Genomic DNA, 21761 nt, shown 5'->3' with positions numbered 1-21761 from the left:
TGCGTTTGGCAGGCAGTTTGCTGCCTGTCAAGGCAGTGAAAACACAGCACCTTAATCAGTCAGCACTTCAGTCCTTATTACCAAGAGTCAGGCTATATCCCTGTGGTCATTTCATCTGATCTGGTTATCATTACTAAATGCCTGGGTAGTCATCTGAACATTATTTATTATTGCACACTCTCAGGACAGGCCCAGGGATGGTCTTTTGTAAAACTGCAGAAGCAAAAGTGACTTTCACTTTGGAGAGAATTATGCATGTCAGTCAGTTGCTCTGACAAGTGCTACTGTCATGCAAGCAAGAACAGTGGCCTTCTCTTTTCTGAGCTGCTGCTTCCTTTGCTGCTGTCATGAGCTCTCATGATGAGGTGCATATTGCTTGTGCCTTATGGTTCAGGCACTGATGAGCAATCAAAAGGAAAAAGAGCATTTGCTATGAGCCCCTCCCAAAACCCCTACCCAAAGGGCTTTGTGGAGCTTTGGATATAAACATTTATTTTTTGAACAATTTTTGGAGGTTTTCACATTAGTTGTTGATTTACTTTTGTACCCCATCCCCATCTAATTATTCTCTCTCCCTCTTCTCCTTCTCAGACTCAGTCATTCCACGGGTCTCTAAGGCTCTGTTGATTTTCTTTAAATTCTGTAGATTTACTTTTGTACCCCATTTAAGTTTTTCTGTCTCTCACCTTTTCTCACACTCAATCATCCCACAGGTCTGTAAGGCTCTGTTCATTTTCCTTAAACTTTTTAAAACTTTTAAAATTGTATCTTTAGATTGGATAATCTCTATTGCTGTGTCTTCTGTTTCCGATCTATAGATAAGCTTAATTTATTATTTTTATTTCTTATTTTTCTATTTGGCTATTTTTCATTTCTCTGCTGAGTTTCCACATTTGTTCATTTATAAGAATATTTTCCTTTGCCATCATGAGCATACTTATAATAGCTGCCTTCAAATTCTTTTTTGTTGTTGTTGTTTTTTGAGACAGAGTCTCACTCTGTCAGCCAGACTGGAGTGCAGTGGCACAATCTTGGCTAACCGCAAGATGTGCTCCCAGGTTCAAGTGATTCTCCTGCCTCAGCCTCCAGAGTAGCTGGGACGACTGGTGAGTACCACCATTCCTGACTAATTTTTTGTATTTTAAGTAGAGACAGAGTTTCACCGTGTTAGCCAGGATGGTCTCGATCTCCTGACCTCGTGATCCACCTGCCTCAGCCTCCCAAAGTGCTGGGATTACAGGCATGAGCCACCGCACCCAGTGGCTGCCATCAAATTCTTGTCTGCTGATTACATCTTGGACATTTTGGAGATGTCTACTGCCTGCTTTTTTATCTTGTGTGTGTATTACATTTTCATGTGTCTTCACCCATCTCACGAATTTGAAAATTGTGCACTAGAGAGTGTATAGAAGAGTTATAGAGACTCTGGATTCTGTTGTGTCCCATTGAAGGGTGTTGATTTTTAAAGAGGGTGTTGATTGGGCTGGATTCTAACTTCAATACTTATCTCTTCTACAGAGGGCACAGGGGACATCCTCATTCACTTCTTATACACACATATCTCATATATGTATTATATAGAGAAGTTTTATAATGATACATACTATTTTATTCAGTATTCATCATTTTTCTTTGTGAGAGTGTTAGTTCAACTAGCTACTTCACCATTAGTGGAAGCCAAAACCTCAGTTTTGATTTTTGGATTTAATACAAATTGTATTATATGCTATGGATATTTTTATATCAATTTTTAAATGCAGGATTATATTTTTGATATCTATTTATGCTATTGCAGATATCTATACTCTGTTCATTTTTAAAAGTCCTTTTATACCTTTTGGTAAAATATACATGAAATTAACTATTTTAACAATTTTTAATGTGCAGGTCAAAGGAATTAATCACACTCACATTGGTCTCCAACCATCATCCACATTTAAAGGGAATTTTATTCATTTTGCAAAACTGAAACTGTTTCTGTTAAACAAGAATCACCCTTTACCTTCCTTTTGGACTGGAAACTACTCTTCTACTTTGTGTTTCTGAGAATGGAACAACCATAAGTATCTCATATGAGTGGAACCATATAATAGTAAAGAAATCATGAGGAAGAATAATATACACTGTATAAGGAAGAATAATATACACTGTATAACATGTTTATTAATTTAAATAACCCGATCTGTAGTACATGAGGATTATAGAGAAAGATAGATACAGAAGAAAAAGCATTTAGAAGGGTGTGTTAAATTTATGACTATGGTGTCTCAAGTTCCAGAAAAGTGAGGCCCCTGCCCCAGACACAGGGCTGGTCACAGTGCAGCTGGGAGCCCAGTGCAGCTGTCTGACTCCCAAAGCCCACGCTCAGCCCAAATGTCACTGTGCCCTGAGGCACTCTGCCCCTGCCAGCTTAGGCACTCAGTGGCCCTGAGATTCACCATGCCCTGGTCTTGGTCTTGAAGGTGTTGCTGGCCTACTGGTGGTGATGGCTCAGCTGACAGGACAACTAGGAGCTTCAGGAAATAGTGGCAGCTGTGAGGCTACCAGGAGCCACACCTCAGGCTTCCCACTGCCTGCCCAGGGGTCCCCAGGCAACAGGGCCTAATGTTGACCAGGGAGCCACAACCACAGGCTCTCTGAAGCTGGCTACATAACAGAGTCTTCCCCTACCCTCGGTTAATCTGCTAGACCCTCACCTTTTATTCTGACTGTGTCACACCATGGACTGGAACCAAACCCCAAATTCCTCCTCAGTTAGAAGATGACGATTATCTCTTGTCACTGAAGCACCTGCATTTCTTGGAGGACTTAGATCTGGAGACAGAAGGAAGGGCAGGATTCTGACAGGTCCTGGGTGGAAGATAATAAAGGGAGCTTGTTTGGGAGGGAGGGAGAAAGGGGCCAGTCTCTGGGGCTTTTCTTTTAAGGGGCCCCACCCTCCCCTCCAATTCCATGTAGCCCCAACCTGTTCTCAAAGTTGGATATAAACAGTCCCTCCTCTAGGAATTTATCATTGATTCTAGTCCCTTAATCAAACTCTCCATTGGCATGGGTCTTTTCCTTCTCTGTGTATCAAACCTTCCCAATAAATCTAAGATGGAGAGGATGGAGCCATTGAGTGTCCTCCTCAGGGTGGTCTCTGACCTTCACATTCACACCTTCCCTCAAGGCAAGGGCCCCACCTGCTCACCTTCCACCTTTATTAGTGTTGATTATATTTTCCAAGAAGGTAGACATCCAAGCTCTATGAGAAAGGCGCCCTGGCCCACAACTAGCCTTCATCACCTATACTTCCTATGCTGCATCACCACCAGGGCTGCCAGGGTCAGGGCATGTGCATAAACCAGGACTTGGACCTGCATCAGGTTTTGGGCTCTACAGAAGGGACGCTGAGGCTCAGTGACCTTTTATCGTGATTCTTTGTGATGACAGACAGGGCAACTGAGCTCTTGGAAACAAAGAAGGTACTCAACAACTTAGGAACTGCCTGTCTTAGGAGGGGCCCAATTTCTGTCTTCTCCAATGGGTACCACATATGGCAGAGGCTGAGACTCAGTTCTGCAGCTTTACTGCTCAAGGAGTAGTCTTTGATAGAGCCTCCATTACTCATAGAAAAGACAGACCAGACACCCCCATTCACAGGGACATCTGGTAGGTTCTCAGGAAAGGAGGTTTGCTGAGTGCTGCAATCTCAGGGCTCAGTCCAGGACTCTGTCCTCACAAGTTTCAGGATCCTGGTCCCCCCTTCCTGCCCCAGTCTCACACACATCCATATAATCCTATATGGCAATTTCCAACATCAGCAAATCAGTGAGAAGTATGCCCAGAGAGGGCACAGCACCCTGTGCCATCAAGGTGGTAGCAGTGATGAGTACCAATTCTCAGTTTCCCACACAAGGCCTGTCCTTTGAACTCTTAACAATCCATGTCTCCTTGACCCCCCTACCCAATCTCCTACTTGGAGCTGCCAAGGACCCTCAGCCTCCTTACCCAAAATCTTCCCCTTCTCTTTCCACAGCTGGCCTGCAAAGACACCAAGCACCTTCTAGTTATCTCTTTGGTGGGATTTCAATAAGTCACAATGTCAGATCTTCCCCAGCCTCACTCTTCCTCAAATCCACTCTGAGCCCAGGTCTCCCAGGCTCTTTCTCTGGTCTCTCTAATGAAGGGATTCCAAGCACTGTGGCCACCGGAGGGCAGGGCCAGGAGAGGAAGACACTGTGCTCTTTTGATGTGGAGAACTCCAGCTGGGAGGGAGGAGCCCTGTCCTTGACTCCCTGGAGCCTGTCCCTGCCACAGGCCAACTCACCCGCTGCCGCAGCCCCATCTGAACTCTCTAAAAATGTCTCTAATTAGCAGAGTCAGAAACAGGGGCAGTGAGACTGCTTCCCTCACCAAGTTACACCCCAGCCCCACCGACCTCAGATCATGGATAACTGCCTGAGTCAGCTGGTGCAATGCTTCCACCTCCTCCGGTAGGCCTGGATTCTAGATTTACTCCCAGCTCCAACATTCACTGCGTGTGTAACCTTGGGCATGCTCCTGGGCCTCCCTGAGACGGTTTCCTCACCTGAGAAGTGTGATGAGAACACCTTCCTCACAGGGCCTCCTGAGGACTCAGTTGCATGTGGCTATCACCATTGTTCTCACTATCATCCCTCTCAGGAAGAGGCGGGCACAAGAACTCTCAAATTTCCTTCCTGCTTTGCACCTTATCATGACCCTGAGAGGCCCGCACAACAGACTTCCTGCATTTTCCAGATGAGGAAACAGTGGCCCAAAGATGGCAGTGACTTGCCCAGGGCCCCACAAGAGAGGCTAACTGCTCCTCCCACCTGGAGGGCCTCCTCCAGCTCCCCTCATGCCACACACCAGCACCACTACTGGTTAGGGTCCCATCCTCTAGACTCTATGGGTGTCCACACCCCCATTAAGGGTCAGCTATGGTGGAAACGGACATGGTGTGTTGGGTGGCCTGGTTGAGCAGTGCCAACCTGTCCCAACTTCACTGGAATTGCAATCTCACAAGCTGGGTTTGAGAGTATGCCAAAGACTTCATCTCCCTAGTGATCCACCAAGAAAGATTTGCACACAGAACTCTCTCTCTTTATCCACTCCCTTTAGTTCACATGTGGGCCCCACCCACCAGCTGCTGGCCTCCACTATCACTGATACCCAGAGCTGATCACACCTGCCTTGACGAGGCTGCTGAGATTCAGGTGGACCTAAACAGATCTTTGGCTCAGACAGGTCACTTCAGGCTTGTGTCCTGGGCCATCTCCATTGCTCTTCAGAAAGCCCCTGCCAGCGTCAGTGTGCCAAGCCCTGACCATAATGGCCTCTCCGTAAGGACTGCATCTCACCCACCCTCTATCACCAGGGCTCCTGCTCAGCCCTTGTCACTTTCCCAGGACAAATCTGGCTTCACAGACATGTCTAGATCCTGTGCATTTCTCTTTGTGATGTTCAAAGAAAAAGAATAATTTCCATTTTTTTTTTTCTAATTTGACCTACAACCTATTTATTGTGAAGATGTCCAGGACGTGCCTACCCATCCACTCAGAAGGCTTCAGCCCTTGCTTTAGTGCCTTCTGGGTCCATTCTGTCACTAAATGTTTATGACCTCAAGGGGGAAGCATGAGCAAATGCAATTCCATTGGTACCAGTGCAATGAGGGCGGGGCCAGAAGGGTGAACCTCACTGGGGTTATATAGAACTTTTATACAAGATAGACACTTCAAGATTGGTTTGGAGAAATGCAGGGAGAAATATCTTTTATAGGTGATAGTATGTAGAAGTTAAGCTTAGGCAGAAGTTCACGGGTCCCTCTTACTAAATGTGGCAATGTGTGATGATGTCCCAATGGCCATAACACACATACATAATTTATAGGATTCATTTTGTATTAGAAATTGTGCATTTCAGCCAAAAGTTTTTTACATGTCATGGATAGTTTCCCACATTGCTTGAAGACTGGAAGTGAGAGCACTTTATGAAATGTCCTTTTGGACACAGTTTCATCACAGGTTCCATGTCCCAAGGAGCAAAGAGACAAGTCATGATCAAGTGGCCTCATCACATGGGGTGATGCCTGGTCTCATGATTGAGGAAATCAAGAATGCATACACGCCAAGGGTGATGTTAGAGGAGAGGTTTAATAGGTGAAAGGCATAGAACAACTCTCTGCTGCAGAGAGCGATCCTCAAAAACACTTGCCTTTCTGCAGTGAAATGCAATGGCTTTTATAGATGAGCTAGTGGGAGGGAGTGTCTTATCCGCAAAGGGCATGAAAAAACACTTAAGACCAGGTGTGTCATCTCCATAGAGCACGAATCTCTGGCAGCTCACACTCCAACCTTTTATTATGCAGGCGGGTTCTTAGCCTGAGGTACTCCAAGTTGCTTATCTCTTTCTTACTGTGCATGTGTAAAAAAGTTGGGTGGAGCCCCCATGTTGAATGTGTCTGGCCTGAGGTGGTCCCTTCTTTTGGTGCAGCTGCAGGCATACCCACTCATACAAGCTTCTAGCTTCCTTATCTATGATTGCAGCCCAATCTTCCAGGTTGCTCTTTGTTAAAGCGAAGTGATTTCTCGGGCTGCTTTTTGTTAGAAGGAACATTCTGCTGAGGACTGTGCTCTACTTGCCTAGCTAGTTTCTTTCTACCTCCACACTCAGTGATAACTGTTCAGCTTTTAAGGGCATCCTGGTGGTGGGAAAGGACAAATTTGAGACCACAAAGTACCTTAGAATAAGAATTCACCCTTCTATCAGCTTTAGTGTGAATTGCACTTCTATTGTAATATCTGCTTCATGCACTATTGAATTACTGGATTACTGGATTCTTAAAAGAATTCAGATGACAAACGGACTTTCAACAGATTCTTTGAGTCTTCCTGTTTCTAGATCTTGGTCATTCCAGTGTAGATTTTTCTTTTTGGAAACACTAGGTGATGAGGAAGCCTAGGCTGCCAAGCAGGACACTGTGGATTACTTGTGGGGAAGGTGTTTCCGTGGGGTCTCTAAAGGGGCAGACACTGCAGCCCACAGGACAGCCTCAGCAGTGATTCTCTCCAGCGCTGCCCCGGCAGGGTAAGGCTGCCAGCAAAGCTCTGATTCCTTGTCCTGAAAGGCGACCTCAGCCGGGTAAGCCCCAGGCTCCAGAAAAAAAGGGCGGACCAGGCAGCGCCCCATGTTCCGGCCTTGTTGTGGGCTGCGCCTGCAGCCTCACTGGTGCACGACTTCTAAGTGTGCAGGTCCTGCTCTGGTCCTTCAGGAGGCAGAAGACGACGTTTCTCTTCAATTCGCCGACCTGTTGGCTGGGCCTGGGAAGGACTTGAGGTCTGCACGGCGGTTTCCGAGTCTCCAGCACCAGTTTTCCCAATGTGCTGACAAGAAGAATGGCCAGAAGCACCTGGGTGGGGAAGACATAGGGCGAGCAGAAGAAGGCGAGCTTCCAGAAAGAGGCCTAACGCAAATGCTTAGTGCCTGTGTGGGTGGGGAGATTGCTGGGTGCTACTTGGGGTCAAGGCCCTGTGCCCTTCTGGAGATTGCCAGAATAACCACATTCTGCCAGGGGTCACCAGGGATTGTCTGAAAACCTTTGGAAATGATACAGGCTCCCGTTGCTCAATAACTGGAAGAAGCTGCAGCTGCAGCAGCTCATCCAGGCCGCTGAGGGGCGCCAGGACCCCCACCAAGTACCCCTTGTAAGGCAGCCTGGGAACACAGCCTAAGTCTGTAGCACCAGTGAGAGCACAACCCGCACCTCCACTGCCCTGGTTCTCTTCTGGCTCACTCCTCATGTGGCTGTGTCAAGATTCTAGAGGCTTGATCTCTGACTTGCCTGAGAAGTGTGCAAGGTTGGGGAGGCAGGGCAGGGGGAGATGATGGCCAAGAGCCCTGCTACAGTGCTGGGTGCTGCGAGGAGACAGCACAGAGGTGGTCATCTTGTTCTGTTCAGAGAAGAGAGGAGAGGACAAAGCTCATGACACACTGTGTTTTTAGGGGGCCTCCCATTCAAGTCCTATCCAGTCTCCACTGTCCTACATTTCTCCAGACTGAGGAGATAAGGCTCTGGTAGTTGGGCGTGGCCACGGAGGTCCGCATTCCCCCCTTGACAGACCCACAGACTGACGGAACTAGGCCCAGCACCACGGAGGCTTTCTCCAGTGGGCAGGACAGTGGGCTCCTGCACTGGCAGTAGGCAGCTCCCTAGCCCCTTCCACCAGCCACCTGCTTCCAGTGACTGAGATCCTCAGGGCTGAACAGGCCCCCCGTTGGCAGGGCTGCTGAGATTCAGATGGGTCGCTTAAGCTTTCAGTGTCCTGTGCCATCTTTCCTGGCTTTCAGAAGGCCCCTGCCAGCCTGAGTGGGCCAGGTTCTGACCCTGGCTGCATCTCCCTGGGAGCCCCATCTCACCTGCCCTCCATCCCCAGGGCTCCTGCTCAGCACTTCCCACCTTCCTAGGACAAGCCTGGCTCCAACAGGCATGTGTAGACCCTGTGTGTTTCTCTTTGTGGTGAGTAAAGAGAATGATTTCCATTTTCTTTTAATTTTTTTTCTAACTTTACTTATAATTTATTTATTGTAAAAAGGATCAAGCTTCAGGAGACCTGACCTACCCACCCAGGAGGCTTCAACATTACTACAGTACCTTCCCAACCCACCTGTCACTAAATATTTCCACTCTTAACAAAATGGGGGGAAGCACAAGCAAGTGCAATTCCACTGGCACCAGTGCTTTGAGGATGGAGTCAGAAGGGTCGTACCCATTAGGATTCTATAGGAATTCTGTAGAAATAAACGTCTCGCAGTTTGTTTGGAAAGATTAGCATGGAGAAATAACTTTGATAGGTTCTAGTACACAGAAGTTAAGCTTCCTAACAGCCATGAGCTTACAGGTTCCTATTCCTGAATTTGGTCATGTTTTTGATGTCCAAATTGCCATGATGGGCACACATATGTAGAATAGTTTATACCATTCATTTTTATATTACCAAATGTGCATTTTTGGCTAACAGTGTTTTATACATCAAGGGTAGTTTCCCACCTTTCTTGAAAATTGGAAGTGACAGCACTTTATGGAATGTTGGTTTTGACTCACTTCCATCTAAGGCTTCATGTCCCCACAGTGCTAAGAAGACAAGTAGTCATCACGCTTCCATTTAGAGGGACCCAGGGGAAGCAGACGTAATATGAGAATGAAAAGTACCTTGGAGTCAGAATTCACCTTTCAACCAGTTTTAGTATGAATCAGACATCTATTAGAATAGCCTGCTCATGCACTCTTAAGATTTCAAAGAGGGACAAATGTCATCTTTGAAAAGTCAAAGTGACCAATGGACTTCCCTCAGATTTTTTTGCTTTGTTTGTTTGTTTGTTTCTGGCACTTGGTCATGCCATGGTAGAGCATTTCTTTTGGAATTACTGGGTGATGAGAAACCCCAGGCTGGAGAGCTGGACACCACAGAGTCCCTGTGGGAGAAGTGTTATTGAGGTCACTAAAGTGGCAGACACTGCAGCCAGGGGGAAAGCAGCATCCAAGACTCTCTATGGCACGGCCCCGGTGGTGGATGAAGCAGCCAGCCCAACAGCTTTTTCTGTGTATGGAAGGGTGACCCCATGCCTCTGTGTGGCTCCAGCTTTCATGAGACAGGTGCGGACCAAGGAGCGCCTTACACATTTACTGCTGCCATGTGTGGGGCCTGCATCCGCCACTGGGAGCCCCACTTCTTCCTTCAGTGCTGGTTCCTGTTCCATTCCTTCTGGAAGCTTCAGAGGACTTTCCTCTCTGACTCCCAGCATGTTTGCCTGGATGCTGCAGAACCCCATAACTGCACATTTCCCGAGTCTCTACGGTACCTGGTGACCCATTGTGACAAGGAGGATGACCCAAAGTACGGAATTAGGGCCATGAGGAAAAAAAAAGCAGGAGAGATGCTATAGGGAAGAGACCTGACAGGACCACCTTTAGTCTGGGGCTGCTGGTGCCACGCGGGCAGGGCTGGTTGCTGCCAGGTGAGGTGATCCTCTGTGCTGAAGATTCTCACCCTTTCCACCCTTTCCTCATCTGGGACGCCTGGGTAAACAGCTAAAGCACTAGTTCCGGTCTGGAACAAAGACTGCAGAAGCTGGCGTGGGCTCCAGCCTGCAGGACACAAGCATGAGCCACGGAGCACCCCACATGCCTAGGTTGTTGTGGGCTAGACTGGCAGTTCCCACTGGCCTGCTGACTGCTTCTTGGAGTGTGGGGGTTTTGTTCTGTTCTTTCTGGAGGTGGCAGATGACTTTCCTTCTGAACTTCTCCCATGTTCACCTGACCTTTTCAGACCTGAGATCAGTGGAGTTCCCGGGTCTCCATGGTATCAGGCACTCCATTGTGATGACAAGTAGGATGACCAAAAGTATGCCAGTGGTTGAGGAAGAAGAAAAGGAGGAGGAGTGGAAGTGCAGTGAGGAGGCTCCACAGGATCGCCTCCAGCCTGGGGCAGCTGGATTGGCGAGACTGGTGATGGTTGCTGCCCGGGCAGACAAGACAAGGAGATAAACCATGCTGAAGAATGCCATTAGCCCCACCTTCAGCTTGGGGTGCCTGGGCGTATCTGAAAACCTTGGGAAAGTGTTCATGTTTTCATTTCTTACAAAATGGAAGAAACAGCAGCTGCAGATGCTCTTCCAGGCCTTCCAGCAGAACCTGGCACAGAGCAGAACCTGCTCTGTGACATGTGGACTGAAGCCTGGGCCTGCAACCTTGGGCCAGGGCACCCGTGAATGCAACCCTTTTCGTGGCCCCCTCTTTGGACTTGCTTCTTCCCTGGCTGGGCCAGAGTTCAGGCCTGCTCCTCTCTGGTATGCTCCATAAGAGTGCAGGGGAGGAAAAATGAGGGAGTGGAGTCAGGAGCCTTTTTCTAGTGCTGGGTGTACTGAGAAGTATCTGGTTGTGCTTGAAGGGGAGAGGCCAAAGCCGAGGACATTCTGCCTTTTTAGGTAACTTATGTTTCAAGCCTTGTTTTGTCTCCACTGGCTTTTGCATCTGAGGACAACGGAGTTGGGGCTGTGTTACATGGATATCTAAAGAGATCCTACCTCTCGCCCTGAATGTCCGAGAGACTGATAGGTCTATTCCAACACCAAGGTAATATGACTCTTTTGCTACCTGTGCCCTCCCTACATAAGGGATTGGACGTATCACTGGGCCAAGCACCAAGGTAATATGACTCTCCTGCTTGTACCCTGCCTACACTGGGCATTGTGACGTATCACGGAGCCTAGCACCCAGGTGGTGTAACTCCTTTTTCGGGACCTGTCAACAAAAGGGATTGTGACGTATCTCTGACCCATCACCCAGGTGATGTGACTCTCTTGCCTTCTGTTCACTCACAGGTAGGATTGTGACCTCTACCTAGGCTCAGCACACAGGCATCATGATATTTCTCAGATGTGGAACCACCCAATAAAAGAGATTTTGATTCTCATAGATAGGTTTAAAGTGAAGGATAAGGTCCTGAGTCTCCTACTTGTGAAAAGTTACAGAAGAGTTTGACACAAACATATATGATGAAGCCTTTAGGTGGTACAGAGAGTTTTATCATACAAACCAGAACACAGGTGACATTGTGACTCTCATAGCCACATTATTCTGGAAATTTGAACTGTCACCCTTATAAATGGACAGAGCCCACTTGTGAGATCCGGAATCTCACATGCAGAAGTCCACAGTTGGAATTGTGACTGTTATATGTAAATCTGGCCACAGGTGGGATGGTGACTCATTTCTGGACCAAGCTCACAGGCTCAGTAATGACTCTAACACCTGGACCCCGTCAATAAAATAAATGTTTGCTTTAGTAACTAGACAGGGCAACAGGTAATGTCCTGGGTTTCTTACTTGTACAAAAGTCACAGAGCCGTACAACACTCAAGCATGCTGTACAATGCCCTCAGGTGGTAAAGAGAGTTTCATAACAGGGTCCAGTACACAGATGAAATTATGACTGTTGTCTGCACACTCAGCTAACAGTCAGGATTATCATCCACCTACATGGGCACAGTCTATTGTTGAGGTTCTGAATCTCACACCTGGAGGCAGTTGAAAGTTGAAGCTGTGACTCTCATACATGTTTTTGGACCACAAGTAAGATGGGGAATTTTGGATCAACATTAAACACCCTGTTAGGCTGTGTCTTCTTTATTAGGACACTGTTTTCAGATGAGTTTGGGGATCTCATGCACAGATGCAATCCACTGTTGGCATTGTGACTCACGTACTGGGACAGAACTCACAAAAGATGTTGACTTTCATATTTGGAGCCACGCCATTATGTATTATTGTGAATCTCATCCCTGGACCTTTCTGCAGGCATGATTTTGACACATACCTTTGCCCAGCAACTGGTTGATTTAACTGTTCTGCCGGAGTCCCATCTAAACATGGCATTATGACCTACACCCAGGCCAAGCACATAGGTGATGTGACTCTCCTGCCTGGGCTATACTCTCAGAGTAGATTTGGAAATGTTAATGCGCAAATCACCTAGGTGATGGGACTCTCCTCTCTGACCTGGGCTCAGCCCACAAGAAGCACTGTGACATATCACTGGATTCATCTCCTAGGTTATGTGACTCTCCTGCCTGGGCCTCACCCCCATTTGGAATTTTGACATAACCCTGGGTCCATCACCTAGGTCATAGGACTCTTCTCTTTTGCCTTGGACCTGCTTACCTGGGTTATTGTGACATATTACTGGGTCCAGTACCTGGTAGATTTGACTATTCTTTTTTGCCTGGACTTTCCCTACCAAAAAGATTGTGACAAATCAATGGGCCAAGTACTCAGGTGATGTGGCTCTCCGGTCTAAGCAATGCCTCTAGTTGGGATTGAGAAATATACCTAGGCCATATTTTCTGGTGATGTAACTCTTCTTCCTGAGCCCCTTTCTCAGAGGGCATTATGACATATCTCTGTGCCTATCACCTAGGTCATATGACTCTTCTCTTTTTTCCTGAGCTCTGTCCACAGGGTAATTTGTGACATATTGCTGAAACCAGCACCTAGGTAATTTGACCTTCCTGTCTTGTCTGCGCCCACAAAGGACATTGTGACGTATCAGTAAGCTCAGCAGCCAGGTGATGTGACTTTCCTGCCAGGGCTTTTCTCTCAAAATGGATACTGACATATCTCTGGCTCAGCATTCAGGTGATGTGGCTCTCCTTTCTGGTCCCTGCCTACAGGTGGTATTATCACATATATCTGAGTCCAGTTCACAGGCATAATAATGACTATCATACATGGACACAACCAATAGAAGAAATTCTGACTCTTCTAGCTGGGCTTATGGCAATGTATCATGACTTCAGACTCCTACATTTGGAAAGATCACAAAGTATTAGGAAGCTTATGCATATTCTAAAATGCCCTTTGATGGTACAGAGCGTCATTACAGGGCCCAGCACACAGCCAAGAGTTAAAATTGTCAATCTCACACCCGGACATAACAAACTGTTAAGGCCCTGAATCTCACTCATAGGCACAGTCCACTGTTGGAATTTTGACTGTCATATGTGAATCTGGCCATAGGTAAAATGAGTGACTCATTGCTGGACCTAGCTCACAGGCACGGTAATGACTCTCATATCTAAACCAGTCAATAGAAGGCATGTTGAATCTCATTTTTCAGCTTGGAGTAACAAGTAAGATCATGGGTTTATATAAGCACAAGATTTCAGAGTGGATTGCAAGTCTCAAACATATTATAAAAAGCCACAGGTGGTGCAAAGAATAATAAAACAAGGCCCAGTACAGTGTTGAGGGTTTGACTGTCATTGCATACACTGCCAACAGTAAAGATTTTCACACTCCCACATGGACACAGCCCACTGTTGAAGTTCTGAATTTCATGCCCAAATGCAGTCAAAAGTTGGCATTATTATGCTTACATGTGGATCCAGCCTTCAGGTGAGACGATGAGTCTCTGATCAAAGATTCCACAAATATGTTAGGCTCTAACTCTCCTATTGTGTGTTGTCTGAGGTTGAGGCTTTTATGTGTGGATTCAATTTACTGTCGAAATGATGACTTGCATACTTGGACACATGAGGTGTGTAAAAGTTTATGAGGTGCATACTTTTTATACCCGTACCCAGAACATGTGCAGGAATGTAAATTCCATTCCTAGACTCTCCCACAGGTGTGACGGTGACATATAGTTTTGCCCAGCCAGAACTTGACTGATTTGAATATACCACCTGAAGAAAGCCCACAGTTTAGATTGTGACATATACCTAAGCCAATAACCTTGGTAATGTTGACCCTCCTGCCTAGTCCCTTCTCACAGGTGGCATTGTGATATACCTCTGGTCTCATTTCCAGGTGATGTGATTATCCTCCCCTGCCTGGACCCCATTCCCAAAGGGGACTGCAACACATAGCTGATCCCAGCACTCAGGCAATGTAATCCTTCAGCCTGTTCTGCCCACAGGGGACATTGTAACAAATCACTGGTCCCAGCATCATAGTGATGTGAATTTTTACCAGCACCAAACTCACAGGGGGGATACTAATATATCCCTGTCTCAGTATTCAGGTGATGTGACTCTTCTGCCTGGTTCTGTCCACAGGTAGGATTGTGACATACACCTAGGTTCAGGTCACAGGGATAATGATGACTGTCATATGAGAGCCCAGCCAAAAGAGGAGATTTTGGCTCTCATGGCTAACCTTAGAACAATCAGTAAGGCTCTAGGTCTCCTAATTGTATAAAGATTACAGATGATTATGACACTCATGAATATTCTATAAAATACTTGGGTTTTATCAGAGTCCATTACAGAGGTAAAATTTTGCCTCTCATGGGCACACTATCCAACAATTGGGATTGTCACTCTCACATATGGACAAAGTCCATTGGTGAGGATCTGCATCTCACATGTGCAAGCAGTCCACAGTTAGAACAGTTAGAATTGAGACTGTTATATGTCGATCTGGAGACAGATCGGAAGGTGACCCATTTCTGGACCCAGTTCATAGGCATGTCAATGTCTCTCATGCCTAATCCCAGAAAATGAGAGATGTTGACTCATATCAAGGTTTACAGCAACAAATAAGATCCTGGGTTTCATACTTTTACAGAGGACTTAAAGAATTACAACATTCATGCATATTGTATAATGCCCTAAGGTGGTACAGAGAGTGTTAAAACAGAACCCAGCTTAAAATTCTGATTGTGACTCTTGTATGCACACAGACCACAGTTAGGATTATTTAATTCTGTGAACAGAACCCACTCATGAGGTCCTGGAACTCACTCACAGGAACAATTCACAGTTGGAATTGTGACTCTCATATCTGGATCCATCCAAAAATGAGATGATGGCTCATTTCTGGACCCAGCTCACAGGCACGTTGATGACTGTCATACCTGGACCCAGCAAATAGAAAATATGTTGACCCTGATGCCTAAACTTAGGGCAACATGTAGGATCATGGGTTTATACAATCATTAAGATCTCAGAGCAGGTTTCACTCTCATGCAGACCATATGAATCTCTTAAGTGGCACAGGGGGTGTCTTATAGAGACCCACCACAGAGGTAACAATGTGACCCTTCTATGCACACACAACATACAGTCAGGAATGTCATCTTCCCATATAGACATAGCCCTTTATTGAGGCTCTGAATATCACATCCAGATCAGTTGAAAGTTGACATTGTGACTCTCATACATGAATCTAGTTCACAGGTAGAATGGTGAATTTTATACCAATGGTGAGTTTTGGTATAAACTCAGCACAACTGTGAGGCAGTGACTACCCTAATTAGACAGTGTTTTCAGCTGATGTTGGGGCCTTCATGCATGAATTCTGTCCATCACTGATATTGTGATTTGTGTACCTTAACACAAATCACATGTATTGTCTCTTATACCTGGAGCCAGAAACTGTGTGGGACTGTGAGTCTCATCCCAGGACCTTCCTGCAAATGTGACTTTGACATATAATTTTTTCTCAGCACTTAATTGACTTTACTTCCCTGCATGAACCCTGCCAACAGTTGGGATTGTGACATATACCTAACCCAAACACCTAGATGATGGGACTGTCCTCTCTGGGCCTTGCCCACAAAGGGGTATTGTAAGCTATCTCTGAGCCCATCACCTAGGTGATGAGACTCTACTTTCCTGCCTGTGCCCTGCCTCCAGTAACAGAAATACCAGTATATTTCCCAGGTGGTATGACTCTCCTCTGATGACTAGGCCCCATGAAGAAGGAGGATTGTGACATATTGCTGGGTCCAGCACCTAGGTGATGTGACTCTTCTGACTGTTTTGACTGGGTTCTGCCTACAGTGGGCATCGTGACATATCACTAAGCCTAGAACAAATGTGATGTGACTGTTCTGTGTGGGTCCTGCCCATGGAGGGATATTGACATTTCCCTGGCCCAGCATTCAGGTGATGTGGCTTTCCTCCCTGGTTCTGCTCACAGGTAGGGTTGTGACCTATACCTAGGACAGGCAATTGTCATGATGATAGCTTTCTTACATGGACAAAGCCAATAGGAGAAGTTTTGACTCTAATACCTAGGCTTAGGGCAATAACGAAGGTCTTTGGTCTGCTAATTATAAAAGGTCACAGAAGACTATGACACTCACATGTATCTTATAAAGCCCTTGGGGTCTATAGAGAGAGTCACATAACATGGCCCAGCAAACAGGTGATCTTGTGACTCTCAAAGACACTTGTAGCCAACAATTAGGATTGTCACTTTCTTACATGGACAGAGTCCACTAGTGAGATTCTAACTCTCACACATGGAAGCAGTTAAGAGTTGAAATTGTGACTGTCATGTATGGATCTGCCCTCAGGCTGAATGATGACTAATTTCTGGATCCAGCTTACAAGCATGGTGTTGACTCTCATACTTAGACCAAGCCAATAAGACATATATTGACTTGTACCTAGCCTTAGGGCAATGGGTAAGGTCCTGAGTTTCCTACCTGTATACAGGTCACAGAGGAATGTGAAACCCTAGCATATGGTACCATTCCCTCAGGTGGTGCAGTGTATGCTCAAACAGGGCCCAGCACACAGTTGAAGTTGTTACTTTCACATACACATCCAGTCGAAAGTTAAGATTGTCACCCTCACATACAGAGAGTGCCCACTGCTGACGTGCTAAATCTTTCGTGGATGCAGTCTACAGTTGGCATTGTGACTGCCACAGCTGTGATGGTGACTTATTTCTGGACCCCACTCGCAGGCACAGTGATAAATCTCAGTCCTGGACACAGCCAATAAGATAGATGCTGACTCTCCTCTCTGGGCTTAAAGCAATGTGTAAGATCATGTGTCCACACAAGCATACATGTCTCAGAAAGTATTGTGATTTTTTTTTTTTTTTTGGAAATGGAGTCTCACTCTGTCACCCAGGCTGGAGTCCAGTGGCGCGAACTTGACTCACTGCAACCTCTGCCTCTTGGGTTTAAATGATTCTCCTGCCTCAGCCTCCAGAGTAGCTGGGATTACAGGCACATGCCACCATGCCTGGCTAATTTTTGTATATTTATTTAGTAGAGATGGGGTTTCATCATGTTGGTCAGACTGGTCTTGAACTCCTGACCTCATGATCTGCTCACCTCGGCTTCCCAAAGTGCTGAGATTACAGGTGTGAGCCACCACACCCGGCCAAGTATTGTTTATAATGCCCTCAGGTGGTACACAGAACATCATAAAATGGCCCAAAATACTGGTGAGATTGTTACTGTCATATGCATTCCCAGCCAAGAGCATTGTCACTTTCCAAATGAACACGGCCCACTGTTAAGTTTCTGAATCTCATACCTAGAGCCAGTCAAAAGTTGAAATTGTTACTGTCATACAGGGATTCTATACACAGGTAGGATGGTGACTCTGGACCAAGATTAAGCACCTTGTGATGTTTTTATTTTTTACCAGTACGTTGTCTGCAGGCAAGGTTGGGACTCTCATGCATGGACTCAGTCTACTCTTGAGGTTGTTAAAATGCCTTTTGGGTGCAGCTCACAGAAAGTATTGCCTCTGAATCCAAAGCTAGGGCATATGAGAGATTGCAAATTTTCTCTCTAGGCCTTTACACAGGTGTGATTGTGACATACACCTTTGCTCAGTATCTGACTGATTTACTCTTTTGCCTAGGCCCAGCCTACAATTTAGATTGTAAAATAGACTTAGGTTTAACCCCCAGAAAATGTGACTTTCCTGTCTGGACTCTGCCCTCTCGGGAAACAGTGACATATCTCTGGGCCAATCACCTAGGTAATGTGACTCTCCCATTCTGCAAGGGCCAGTCCACAAAGGTCACTGTGAGATATCTCTCGGCCCATTACCTACATTATGTGACCCTTTTTTTGTCTTGAATTTGTTTACAGGAGGAATGTTGCTGGAACATTCATCTACATGACATGACTGTCTTCTGCTTGGGATATGTTCACATGGTGGATTGTGACATATTGCTTTGCCCAGCACCCAGAAGGTACAATTTTTATTGCCAGGACCCTGCCCACAGGAAAAATATTGACATATCTCTGGCCCAGCACCTAGTTGATGTGACTCTCCCTCCTGGTCTTTGCCCACAGGTGGGATTGTCACATATAATTAGGTCCAGCCCACAGGTATGATGAAGACTCTCTTATATGTGGACCCAGCCAATAGAAGAGATTTTGACTCTTATAGCTAGGCTTAGGGAAACAGGCAAGGATCCAGGTCTTCTGCATGCAGAAAGATGTATGCATTACAACACTCATGCATATTCTATAAAGCCCTTGGGTGATATAGAGCATGTCATATCAGGGCCCAGCACAGGGGTAAAATTGTGATTCAATAGGCACACCCAGATGACAATTAGCATTGTTTCCCTCACAAATTGACAAAACTTCCTGGTGAGGTCCTAACTTTCGTATGAGGACACAATATACAGTTAGAATATTGACGGTCAAATGTGAATCTGGCCAAAGATCGGAGGGTGAGTCATATCTGTACCCAGCTTACAGGCCCAGTGATGACTCTTATACCTGCACCCAGCCAATAAGAGAGCTGTTGACTCTCATAGCTAGGCTTAGGCCAAAAAATAAAGTCCTGGGTTTTCTACTTTAAAAGAATAATAATAACAGGTGATTACCACACACAGGCATATTGTGTAAAGCCCTCAGATGGTACAGTGAGTGTCTTAATAGAACCCAACACAACACTGAGATTGTGACTATTGTATGAACACCCAGCTGACTGTTACAATCGTCACCCATACACATGGACAGAGAAGAATAATGAATACCTGAGCCTTACTGACAGATACCGTCTTCTGTTGGAATTGTACCTGTCATGTGTCATTGAGCCACAGGAGGGATATTGGTCCATTTCTCTACCCAGATCACAGGAACATAAATCGTTCTCATACCTGAACCCAACAAACAGGAGAGATGTTGATGCTCGTGCCTGGACTTAGGGCAATGGGCATAATCAAATATTTGAGATTGTAACATACACCTGGGAAAGCACAAAAATCTCAAAGCAGACTGTGACTCTCACATATACCATGTAAAACCATCAATTGGTACAGACAGTTTCATAACAGGGACGAGCAAACAGATGAGATTGTGATTCTCATATGCATACCAGGCTCACAGTAAGGATTCTCACCCACCCACAAAAACCAAGCCTACTTATGACATTCTGAACTCACACTCAGAGCAGTCAAAAGTTGGAACTGTGACTCTCATACATGGATGCAGTCCACAGGTAGGATGGTGACTCTCACAGCAAGATTCAGCACCCCTGTGAGGCTGTGACTCCCCTACTGGGACACTGTCTGCAAGAGGAGTTCAGATTCTCAGGCACAGATCAAGTCCACTGTTGAGGTTGTGACTCGAGTACTTGAACACACCTCACAAGATATGTTGACTGTCATAAGTGAAGCCAGGACATTTGTAGGATTTTGAATCTTATCTCTAAACTTTTCTGAAGGTGTGATTGTGACATATACCTTTGTCTAGCACCTGGGTAATTTTACTTTCTTGCCTGGGCCCAGTGTACAGTTGAGATTATCACATATACGTGGACCATGCACTTTATTTATGTGCCTCTTCAGCCTGAGCCCTGCCCTCAGGGGAAATTATGATATATCTCTGAGGCAATCCTCAAAGTGAAGTGACTCTCCTTTCCTGCCCAGGCCCTGCCCTTAGTTGAGATTGTGACGTATCACTGGGCCCTTAACGCAAGTGATGTAACTTCTCTGCCTGGGTTCTAATCAGAAAAGGCATTGTAAAATATCTCTGGGCCCATCACCCAAGTGATGTAACTCTGCCTTCCTGCCTGAACCTGCCCCTAAGAGGCATTGTAACATATCACCAGGCCCAGCTCCCAGGTAATATAACTGTCCTGCCTTGGCCCTGCCAACAGAGGGCATTGTGACATATTGCTGGGCCCAGGACCTAGCTGATAAGACCCTCCTGAATTGTCCCTGCTCCCGGGGGGATTTTGACCTCTCACTGGGCCAATCACCTAGGTGATGGGGCTCTCCTCTGCTGCCTAGATCCTGCCCAAAGTGGCAATTGTGACATATCTCTGGCTAGCACCCAGGTGATGTGATTCTGGTGGCTTGTCTCTCCCCACACTTGGAATTGTGAAATATACATGGGCACAGCTTGCAGGTGGGATGATGACTCATATCTGAAAATATTTTGACTCTTGTAGTTAGTCTTAGGGCAAAAATTAAGGTCCTGGGTCTTCAACTTGTAGGGTGGTCATGGAGTATTTTGACCTTCGTGCACATTGTATAAAGCCATCAAGTGCTACAAAGAGTGCCATAATGTCGTTCAGCACACAGGTGAAATTGTGGCAGTTGTATGCACACCCAGCCAAAAATAAGAATCGTTACCCTCCGACGTGAACTGAGCCCAATGTTGAGGTTCTGAATCATACATCAAGAGGCTATAAAGTTGGAATTGTGAATCTCATATGATAATCCAATCCACAGATGGGATGATAACTTCAAGACCAGGATTTAGAACACATGGGGACTGTGCTTCCCCTATTAAAACACAGTCTTCAGGTGAGCTTTGGGCTCTCGTGCACTGATTTAGTCCACTGTTATGACTAACTTGCATACTTGGACTCAACCCACAAGACGGATTGACTGTCATACCTTTTGCTGGAAAACGTCCAGGATTGTGAATTTCTCTTGTTGACTGGGCCCAGTATAAGTTTTATTGCTGTGCCTGTGAGGTGGGTTCAAAAATGAGTCACTATCTCACCTGTGGCTGCATCTATGTATGACAGTCACAATTCCAAATCTGAATTGCATTTGCATGTGAGATTTAGGACCTCACCACTGGGCACTGTCCAGGTGTGAGGTTGACAATTCTGTCAGCCGGATGTACATATGAAAGTCACAATCTCACCGTTTTCCTGGGTCCTGTTATGACACTGTCTGTACCACCTGAGGGCTTAATACAATGTGCTTTGGTGCCGTAATACACTATGACCTTCATTAAAGTAGGAGACGCAGGACCATGGCTGTTGCCCTAAGCTTAGCTGTGACAGTCAAAATTTCTTCTCTTAGTTTGATCCATATATGACAGTCATCATACTACCTTTAAACTGTGACTATATATTTTGCAATTTCACCTGTGGGCAAGGACCAAACACAAAAGTCACATCGCCTGGGTGCTGGGTCAGTGATATGTCCCAATTCTTATTTTGGGCAAGGTCTAGGCAACAGAGGAGAGACA

At 46.0% G+C, this 21761-nt stretch overlaps 2 long non-coding RNA genes across 2 annotated transcripts; one reads left to right on the top strand and one right to left on the bottom strand.

The window, feature by feature from the left end:
- Positions 1-2648: 2648 nt before the first annotated feature.
- LOC134731827 (uncharacterized) lies at positions 2649-20134 on the bottom strand. Its single transcript, XR_010114437.1, has 3 exons — positions 20015-20134; positions 19307-19429; positions 2649-2850 (listed from the first exon to the last, which is right to left on the bottom strand). It is a non-coding gene; the product is annotated as an uncharacterized lncRNA (long non-coding RNA).
- Positions 9934-11493, top strand: LOC129457759 (uncharacterized). The gene is made up of 4 exons (XR_008649363.1): positions 9934-10017; positions 10329-10848; positions 10987-11134; positions 11383-11493. It is a non-coding gene; the product is annotated as an uncharacterized lncRNA (long non-coding RNA).
- Positions 20135-21761: the final 1627 nt, after the last annotated feature.

Source organism: Symphalangus syndactylus, chromosome 11 (genome assembly GCF_028878055.3).
Source record: "Symphalangus syndactylus isolate Jambi chromosome 11, NHGRI_mSymSyn1-v2.1_pri, whole genome shotgun sequence".
Taxonomy (NCBI): domain Eukaryota; kingdom Metazoa; phylum Chordata; class Mammalia; order Primates; family Hylobatidae; genus Symphalangus; species Symphalangus syndactylus.
This window is presented reverse-complemented; position numbering and strand designations above follow the sequence as displayed.